We start from the raw sequence: 9,167 nt of genomic DNA on the forward strand, positions 1-9,167 counted from the left end.
TGGAGACGTATCAAGCATCCCCAAGCTTAATTCCTGCTCGTCCTCGAGTAGGTAAATGATAAAAAAGAATTTTTGATGTGGAATGCTTCTTAGCATAATTCTCAATGTAAATCTTTTTATTATGGTATGAATATTTAGATCCGAAAGATTCAAGATAAAAGTTTAATGTTGACATAAAAACAATAATACTTCAAACATGCTAACCAAGCAATTATGCCTTATCAAAATAACATAGCCAAAGAAAGCTTATCCCTACAAAATCATATAGTTAGGCTATGTTTCAATATTGTCACACAAACGTTCTCATCATGCATAACCCCGATGACAAGCCGAGCAATTGGTTCATACTTTTAACGCGCTTCAGCCTTTTTAACTCTTACGCAATACATGAGCGCAAGCCATGGATATAGCACTATGGGTGGACTAAAGTATAATGATGGGGGTTATGAGAGAAGACAAAAAAGGTAGAAAGTCTCACATTGACGCGACTAATCAATAGGCTATGGAGATGCCCATCAATTGATGTCAACGACAGGAGTAGGGATTGCCATGCAACGGATGCATTAGAGCTATAAATATACGAAAGCTCAACAAAAGAAACTAAGTGGGTGTGCATCCAACTTGCTTGCTCACGAAGACCTAGGGCATTTTGAGGAAGCCCATCATTGGAATATACAAGCCAAGTTCTATAATGAAAAATTCCCACTAGTATATGAAAGTGACGACATACGAGACTCTCTAGCATGAAGATCACGGTGCTATTTTGAAGCACAAGTGGGGAAATAGGAGAGTAACATTGTCCCTTCTCTCTTTTTCTCTCATTTTTTTATTTGGGCCTTCTCCTTTTTTTTCTTTGGCCTCTTTTTTTTAGTCGGGAATCTCATCCCGACTTGTGGGGGAATCATAGTCTCCATCATCCTTTCCTCACATGGGACAATGCTCTAATAATGATGATCATCACACTTTTATTATTTACAACTCAATACTTAGAACAAAATATGACTCTATGTGAATGCCTCCGGCGGTGTACCGGGATATGTGATGAATCAAGAGTGACATGTATGAAAAAATTATGAATAGTGGCTTTGCCACAAAATACGATGTCAACTACATGATCATGCAAAGCAATATGACAATGATGAAGCGCGTCATAATAAACGAAATGGTGGAAAGTTGGATGGCAATATATGTCGGAATGGCTATGGAAATGCCATGATAGGTAGGTATGGTGGCTGTTTTGAGGAAGATATAAGGAGGCTTATGTGTGATAGAGCGTATCATATCACGGGGTTTGGTTGCACCGGCGAAGTTTGCACCAACTCTCAAGGTGAGAAAGGGCAATGCGCGGTACCGTAGAGGCTAGAAAATTGTGGAAGGTTGAGAGTGCGTATAATCCATGGACTCACATTAGTCATAAAGAACTCATATACTTATTGCAAAAGTTTATTAGCCCTCGAAGCAAAGTACTACTATGCATGCCCCTAGAGGGATAGATTGGTAAGAAAAGACCATCGCTCGTGCCCGACCGCCACTCATAAGGAAAGCAATAAAAGAACACCTATGTGTCAAAATTATCACACAATTTTTACCATACGTGCATGCTACGGGACTTGCCAACTTTAACACAAGTATTTTTCAATTTAACAATTACTCAACTAGCACACTCTAATATTACCACCTTTATATCTCAAAACACTTATCAAGTATCTAACTTCTCATAACATTCAATGAACTCAATATGGAAGATTAATTTCACAATTAAAGCAAATTACCATGCTGTTTAAGACTCTCAAAATAATATAAGTGAGGCATGAGAGATCAATAATATCTATAAAATACAACCACCGCCGTGCTCTAAAAGGTATAAGTGAAGCACTAGAGCAAAAACTATATAGCTCAAAAGATATAAGTGAAGCGCATAGAGTATTCTAACAAATTCCGAAACATGTGTGTCTCTCTAAAAAGGTGTCACAGCAAGGATGATTGTGGAAAACTAACAAACAAAGACTCAAATCATACAAGACGCTCGAAGCAAAACCCGCACGCACCATGGTGTGAGGGTTGAAGGCGCCAGACCGCGCCGCCTGCGGCCCACAGCGTTCAGCGGTGCACGGGCAGCCTGGAGTGCGGAGTTGAGGTCTTCTTGGGCGGACGGTGCCGCCCTGACGGGCCAAGCTGCCTAATGGTCGGTGTTGATCCTAGGGTCGCCGGACATCGGAATCACGGGGCGTCAGCGGATTAGCTGACGAAAGAGAGGCTTCGGCGCACCCCTACCTGGCGCGCCAAATGTCGGATTCTGGGTTCCGGCAAACCCTTGAGGTTCGAACACTGGGGTGCGCACGAAGATCTCTCTCTCTCTCTCTCTCTCTCTCTCTCTCTGTAGCTCGTTCTCGCAACGATATCAAGGCTTAACTCGACGAACCCAAAGAGCAAGAGACACGAGGGTTTATACTAGTTCGGGCCACCGTTGTGGTGTAATACCATACTCCAGTGTGGTGTGGTGGATTGCCTGGCAGGCTGAGGATGAACAAGTACAAGGGAAGGACAGCCTCCTGAGGAGAGGTGTTCTTGAGCACGGTGAGCTTGTGTGCTGAGGATGGTCTGAATGATCCGTCCCCTTGCTAGGGTGGTGGCTAGTCCTATTTATAGTGGCTCGGGTCCTCTTCCCAAATATTAGGCGGGAAGGGGTCCCACAACGGCCAATTCAAAGGGGGACAACTAGTAAAAGTTATCCTGGCAAAAGGTGGTCTTCGCCTGCCAAAGGCTCTGGTTGTGACGTCGTCGTGGGCTCCGCGGTGACCTCCGTCCTGCTGCCCTGCTGGTCTTGGTCTCGTTGCACCAATAGTGAAACCTTTGCCTGATGCCTCGGGACTCCTCGCATGTGCTTGCCCCTTTAGCACCAAAGAGGCAACGAGTACTCTGCGCCCGGTGGCGCCCGCCTGGCCTTGGTCGTCATGGCTCACATCATGCGAACCTCGTGAGGTGCCCCTTGCATAGACATCTCCACTCCTCGGGTACTAGCCTAGGGGGCTGCCCCTGAGGAGGTCTTGCGTCGTCTGCCTCGCGAGGCTTGGCCCCTCGCGAGGGTCTTGAGTGGTTGTTGATGAAGATGGGCCGTACCAGGCCGCTGGATGAGCCACGCCCTGGGCCGTAGGCAGGCAAGTCTGGGTATCCCCGTTCCCATGACGCCGACAGACATAGATGCCAAAACTCATTCCCTCGCTGCTTGGGATCTATTATGCCATCCGAAGAAGAAATGAGGGCTTGGTGTCATCAACCTACAAATTCAAAACAACGGCCTGCTGATTAAATAACTCCACAAATTTATGCTCAATCATGACACTCCATGGGTGATGACTTTATGGGATGCCTACTACTCTGATTAAATCCCTCCACATGCCAAACCAAACTATGGATCTTTCTGGTGGCGTGATGTGTTCTCTCTGATGGATGTGTATCGTGGGATTACCAGTTGTGTACCGGCGGCGGGAGACACAGTTATTCTATGGAAGGATGTGTGGCTGGATGAACAACCTCTAATGAACACTTATGAACATTTGTTCTCTTTCACTAAGAATGAGGATATTTCTTTGGCACAGTTCTACAACAACGGTTTGCCAAAAGAAAACTTCATGCTGCCATTATCTTTGGAAGCTAGGGCGGAATTGAATGAACTACAGACAACAATGACTGGAATATCTCTGGAACATATGGCCACGAACGAATGGATACTATGTTGGGGAGACACAAAGTACAAACCGAATAAATTCTATGTTTTCATGTTCAATAATGTGCAAGCACCTCAAGTTATAACATCAATCTGGAAATCCAAGTGCATCATGAGACACAAGGTTTTTGCGTGGCTAATGCTCCTTGACAGAGTAAACACCAGAGATTTATTGCGTAGACGGCACTTTAATATTGGTCATGATCATAACTATCCTCTCTGTGAGCATGGAGTACTACAAACAAACAATCACCTCTTCTACGAATGTCCCTTTGCTACCAGATTCTGGGAGATATTGGGTATTGACTGGGGAAACCAGCTGGATATGCAAGCAAGACATGATCAATCCAGAGAGAGCTGGCAGAGACCATTGTTTAAGGAAATCACCACCCTAGCTGTTGGGGAACGTAGTAATTTCAAAAAAATTCCTACGCACACGCAAGATCATGGTGATGCATAGCAACGAGAGGGGAGAGTGTTGTCCACGTACCCTCGTAGACCGACAGCGGAAGTGTTATCACAACGCGGTTGATGTAGTCGAACGTCTTCACGATCCTACCGATCAAGTACCGAACACACGGCACCTCCGAGTTCTACACACGTTCAGCTCGATGACGTCCCTCAAACTCCGATCCAGTCGAGTGTTGAGGGAGAGTTTCGTCAGCACGACGGCGTGGTGACGATGATGATGTTCCACCGACGCAGGGCTTCGCCTAAGCTCCGCAACGGTATTATCGAGGTGTAATATGGTGGAGGGGGGCACCGCACACGGCTAAGAGATCTCAAGGATCAATTGTTGTGTCTCTGGGGTGCCCCCCTGCCTCCGTATATAAAGGAGCAAGGGGGAGGCAGCCGGCCAAGGGGGGAGGCGCGCCAAAGGGGGGAGTCCTACTCCCACCGGGAGTAGGACTCCTCCTTTCCTTGTGGGAGTAGGAGAAGGGAAGGGGGCGCCCCCCTTCCCTAGTCCAATTCGTACCAGATCATGGGGAGAGGCGCGGCCACCTTTTGAGGCCTTTCTCTCCTTTCCCGTATGGCCCATTAAGGCCCAATACGAATTCCCGTAACTCTCCGGTACTCCAAAAAATACCCGAATCAGTCGGAACCTTTCCGAAGTCCGAATATAGTCGTACAATATATCGATTTTTACGTCTCAGCCATTTCGAGACTCCTCGTCATGTCCCCGATCTCATCCGGGACTCCGAACTCCTTCGGTACATCAAAACTCAATAAAACTGTCATCGTAACATTAAGCGTGCGGACCCTTCGGGTTCGAGAACTATGTAGACATGACCGAGACACCTCTCCGGTCAATAACCAATAGCGGGACCTGGATGCCCATATTGGCTCCCACATATTCTACGAAGATCTTTATCGGTCAGACCGCATAACAACATACGTTGTTCCCTTTGTCATCGGTATGTTACTTGCCCGAGATTCGATCGTCGGTATCTCGATACCTAGTTCAATCTCGTTACCGGCAAGTCTCTTTACTCGTTCCGTAATACATCATCCTGCAACTAACTCATTAGTCACAATGCTTGCAAGGCTGATAGCGATGTGCATTACCGAGTGGGCCCAGAGATACCTCTCCGACAATCGGAGTGACAAATCCTAATCTTGAAATACGCCAACCCAACAAGTACCTTTGTAGACACCTGTAGAGCACCTTTATAATCACCCAGTTACGTTGTGACGTTTGGTAGCACACAAAGTGTTCCTCCGGTAAACGGGAGTTGCATAATCTCATAGTCATAGGAACATGTATAAGTCATGAAGAAAGCAATAGCAACATACTAAACGATTGGGTGCTAAGATAACGTAGTGGGTCATGTCAATCACGTCATTCTCCTAATGAGGTGATCCCGTTAATCAAATGACAACTCATGTCTATGGCTAGGAAACATAACCATATTTGATTAACGAGCTAGTCAAGTAGAGGCATACTAGTGACACTCTGTTTGTCTATGTATTCACACATGTATTATGTTTCCGGTTAATACAATTCTAGCATGAATAATAAACATTTATCATGATATAAGGAAATATATAATACTTTATTATTGCCTCTAGGGCATATTTCCTTCACTAGCTTCATGGAATATACGGAAACAGAGAAACAAAGTGATTTTTGAATGGGAGGTGGCCACACATCTTGACTGGTTTAGGAAACTTAAAGAGGAATTTGTGATTTTAGGATATAAAATAAATCCCCAAAGCTTGACCTTCTTGGAAGGTTACAAGGAGTCTCCCACAACAATAGCACACTCCTCTATTTAAATGTCTCAGTATAATTTTTCTCTCTTCAGGGTGCTGCCCAAAGTGGCTAACCCCCAACCCTTTTGTAATAAAAGCAACAGTAGGATCCTCTCCTGGTGTTTTCCATTGTCAAAAAAATGTATCTTGAGCAGAATGTCAATGCTTCTATAGCAATGTGGGCCTCTACAATGGAACTATCAGGTCTAGCTCTGTTCCTAACATAGCCGTTGAGAGTTCCTAGCCGCCTTTCAATAGGGTACATCCATCCATACTTTACTGGACCTGTAAGTAGTGCCTCATCAGGTAGATGAATAGCCAAATGCACAATCACATCAAAGAAGAATGGAGGATATATCTTCTCAAGGTCGCATAGGATAATTGCCATCTTGTCGTTAAGATGCTACTCATCATCTATCTTGATCTTTCTACTACGGTGTTCCCTGAAGAATTGTCCCGACTCTGCAACTTCTCTGTGTAAGTCAGAGCAGCCCAATCCTCTAAGGATAATAGGTAAAACCCTATGAAGTAGGACGTGACGGTCATGAGTTTTCAAGCCTTGTACCTTGGTTCCATCTGCATTGATTCTCCTTTCAGTGTTGGAAGCAAATGCATGTGGGAATCTCACATGTGACAGGACCTTGCATAATTCTTTTTTTCTTCTTCAAGATGCACACAACTGGTGTCATATCCCATGATGCACCATCAGCTTTCACCTGCAAATCGGATCTGATACCCAGGTGTGTCAAATCAATCCTAGATTTCAAGGTATATTTTGTCTTGACTTCAGTATTAAGAAGTCTGCTGATAATGCTCTCACATATATTTTTCTCGATGTGCGATTATGTCGCGGATCCAAATATTTCCTATACTCCATGTCCCACAAAGTGGATCTGCGGGTAAACAATAATATCTCTTCTGGCCTCCCACACTTCCTTTTCCCTCTACCATTCTCACGATGGTTTCCTATGGTAATATGCCTGACCTTCTAATTCCTTCGCCAACTCATCGTTGGTGAGCCTCCTTGGCGCATCACAGTTTTCATGAGCTGCATGGAACATATGTCTTCGGTATTTTTTAAGATGTGGCTTGTCGTTGGCAAGGGAACAACAATGTCCAATGTAACAAATCTTGCTAAGTATTGGGTATGACAACGGATTCTTGCCACATTGAACACATGCATTGTAACCATGTGTCGTTCGCCCTAACATAGTGGCATTAGCCGAATAATCATGGATGCAACAAATTATAACAACACGCAGAATGAAATCAGCTGGTGGGCTGCTATAAAGGTCTCGAGTGAGAACACCCCTCCATAGCATTTGAAGTTCCTCCACAAGAGGCTCCATAAATTAATCAAAATCCTTTCCAGAACTTTTTGGACATGGGATGAGCAAGGTCATGATGTAGTTTGATTCTTTGGTGCAGACATTTAGCGCTCTGGTGTCCAAATGGGTTGAATCCATTTGTAGCTAAGCCAAGTCTAATATTTCCCGGCTCAGCAACAAACTCTTTGTTCAAATTGAAGCTTGTCCAGTTACTACCATGAGATGGATGGCTCATTACATTCCGATCTCTGTACTCTTGGTTCCTAGAATACGATAGTACATCCTCTCTTGTTTGAGCATCATGAAACAAGCTTTACAATCTTGGTATAATTGGAAAATATCTCAGAATCTTATGAGGAATCCTCTTCACAGCATCACAATATTTCCATCTTGATGATTTGCATTTTGGGGATTCACTTAAGTTGGCATAAACCTTCTGTAATAGAACACAATTTTTCTCGCAAACATGGATCATATCGTTTTTCTTGTGCAGGTGTAAGTTCTCGAAATGCGCGAGCATTTATTAGCATTGTTTTAGTGTTGGTCAAGATCAGTAGCTCCACCGCCACCTGCTCAACCTCCTCTTCCTCCTGAGAATTAGGCAGATCATGATGGCAATCTGCTGCTCCCGCATAGTCAGTAACATTGACGTTCACAGCTTCATGATGATGAACCCACATAGTATATGTGGCTGACATCCCATACAAGTGTCGATGATTTTGAACAGTTGACTAGGGTGTTGAAACAGAATTCATACAATTGCTACACAGGAAGTGCACATCTGCTTTCATACCACCGTACTCTGCTCAGATAAAGTTCATGAATGTCGGCGTCCTGGGAACGGGGGTCCCCAGACTTGCCTGCCTGCGGCCCATGGTGTGGCTCCACCAGCGGCCCTGTATGGCCCATCTTCACCAGCAAACACTCAAGACCCTCGCGAGGGGCCAAGCCTCAAGAGGCGGACGATGCAAGACCTCTTCGGGGGCGGCCTCACCAGGCTGGCTCATGAGGGGCAGAGAGATCAAGTCAAGGGGCACCTCGCGAGGTTCTTGTGACGTAAGCCATGAAAACCGGGGCCAGGCGGGCGCCAGCGCGCGCAGCGTCCTCACATCCTCTTTTGTGCTAAAGAGGCAAGCGCAGGCGAGGAGTCCTGAGGCATCAGGAAAAGGTTTCCATATCGGTGCAACAAGACCAAGACCAGCAGGACGACATGATGGAGGTCACCGTGGAGCCCAAGATGGCGTCATTGAGGGAGTCCTGGACTAAGGGGTCCTCGGGCGTCCGGCCTGTTATCCATGGGCTGGATTGGTGGGCTGTGAAGATATGAAGGCCGAAGACTCTACCCGTGTCCCGATTGGCCTCTCCTTGGCGTGGAAGGCAAGCTTGGCGATCAACTATGAAGATTCCTTCTTATGTAACCAACTCTATGTAACCCTAGATCCCCCCGGTGTGTATATAAGCCGGAGTGTGTAGTCAGGAAAGTAAATACTCATTACCATAGGCATACATGCTAGACTTCTAGGGTTTAGCCATTACGATCTCGTGGTAGATCAACTCTTGTAACACTCATATTCATCAAGATCAATCAAGCAGGAAGTAGGGTATTACCTCCATAGAGAGGGCCCGAACCTGGGTAAACATCGTGTCCCCGGTCTCCTGTAACCATCAATCATAGACGCACAGTTTGGGACCCCCTACCCGAGATTCGCCGGTTTTGACACCGACATTGGTGCTTTCATTGAGAGTTCCACTGTGACGTCGACGAAAGGTTCGATGACTCGCCTTGTCCTTCAAGACAAAATGACCTCCCGGGGAGTGCTGGCCCCTGGCCAAACCCTCCGGCTGGGCGGCTTTACCAT

Source organism: Triticum aestivum, chromosome 4D, assembly GCF_018294505.1.
Source record: "Triticum aestivum cultivar Chinese Spring chromosome 4D, IWGSC CS RefSeq v2.1, whole genome shotgun sequence".
NCBI lineage: Eukaryota > Viridiplantae > Streptophyta > Magnoliopsida > Poales > Poaceae > Triticum > Triticum aestivum.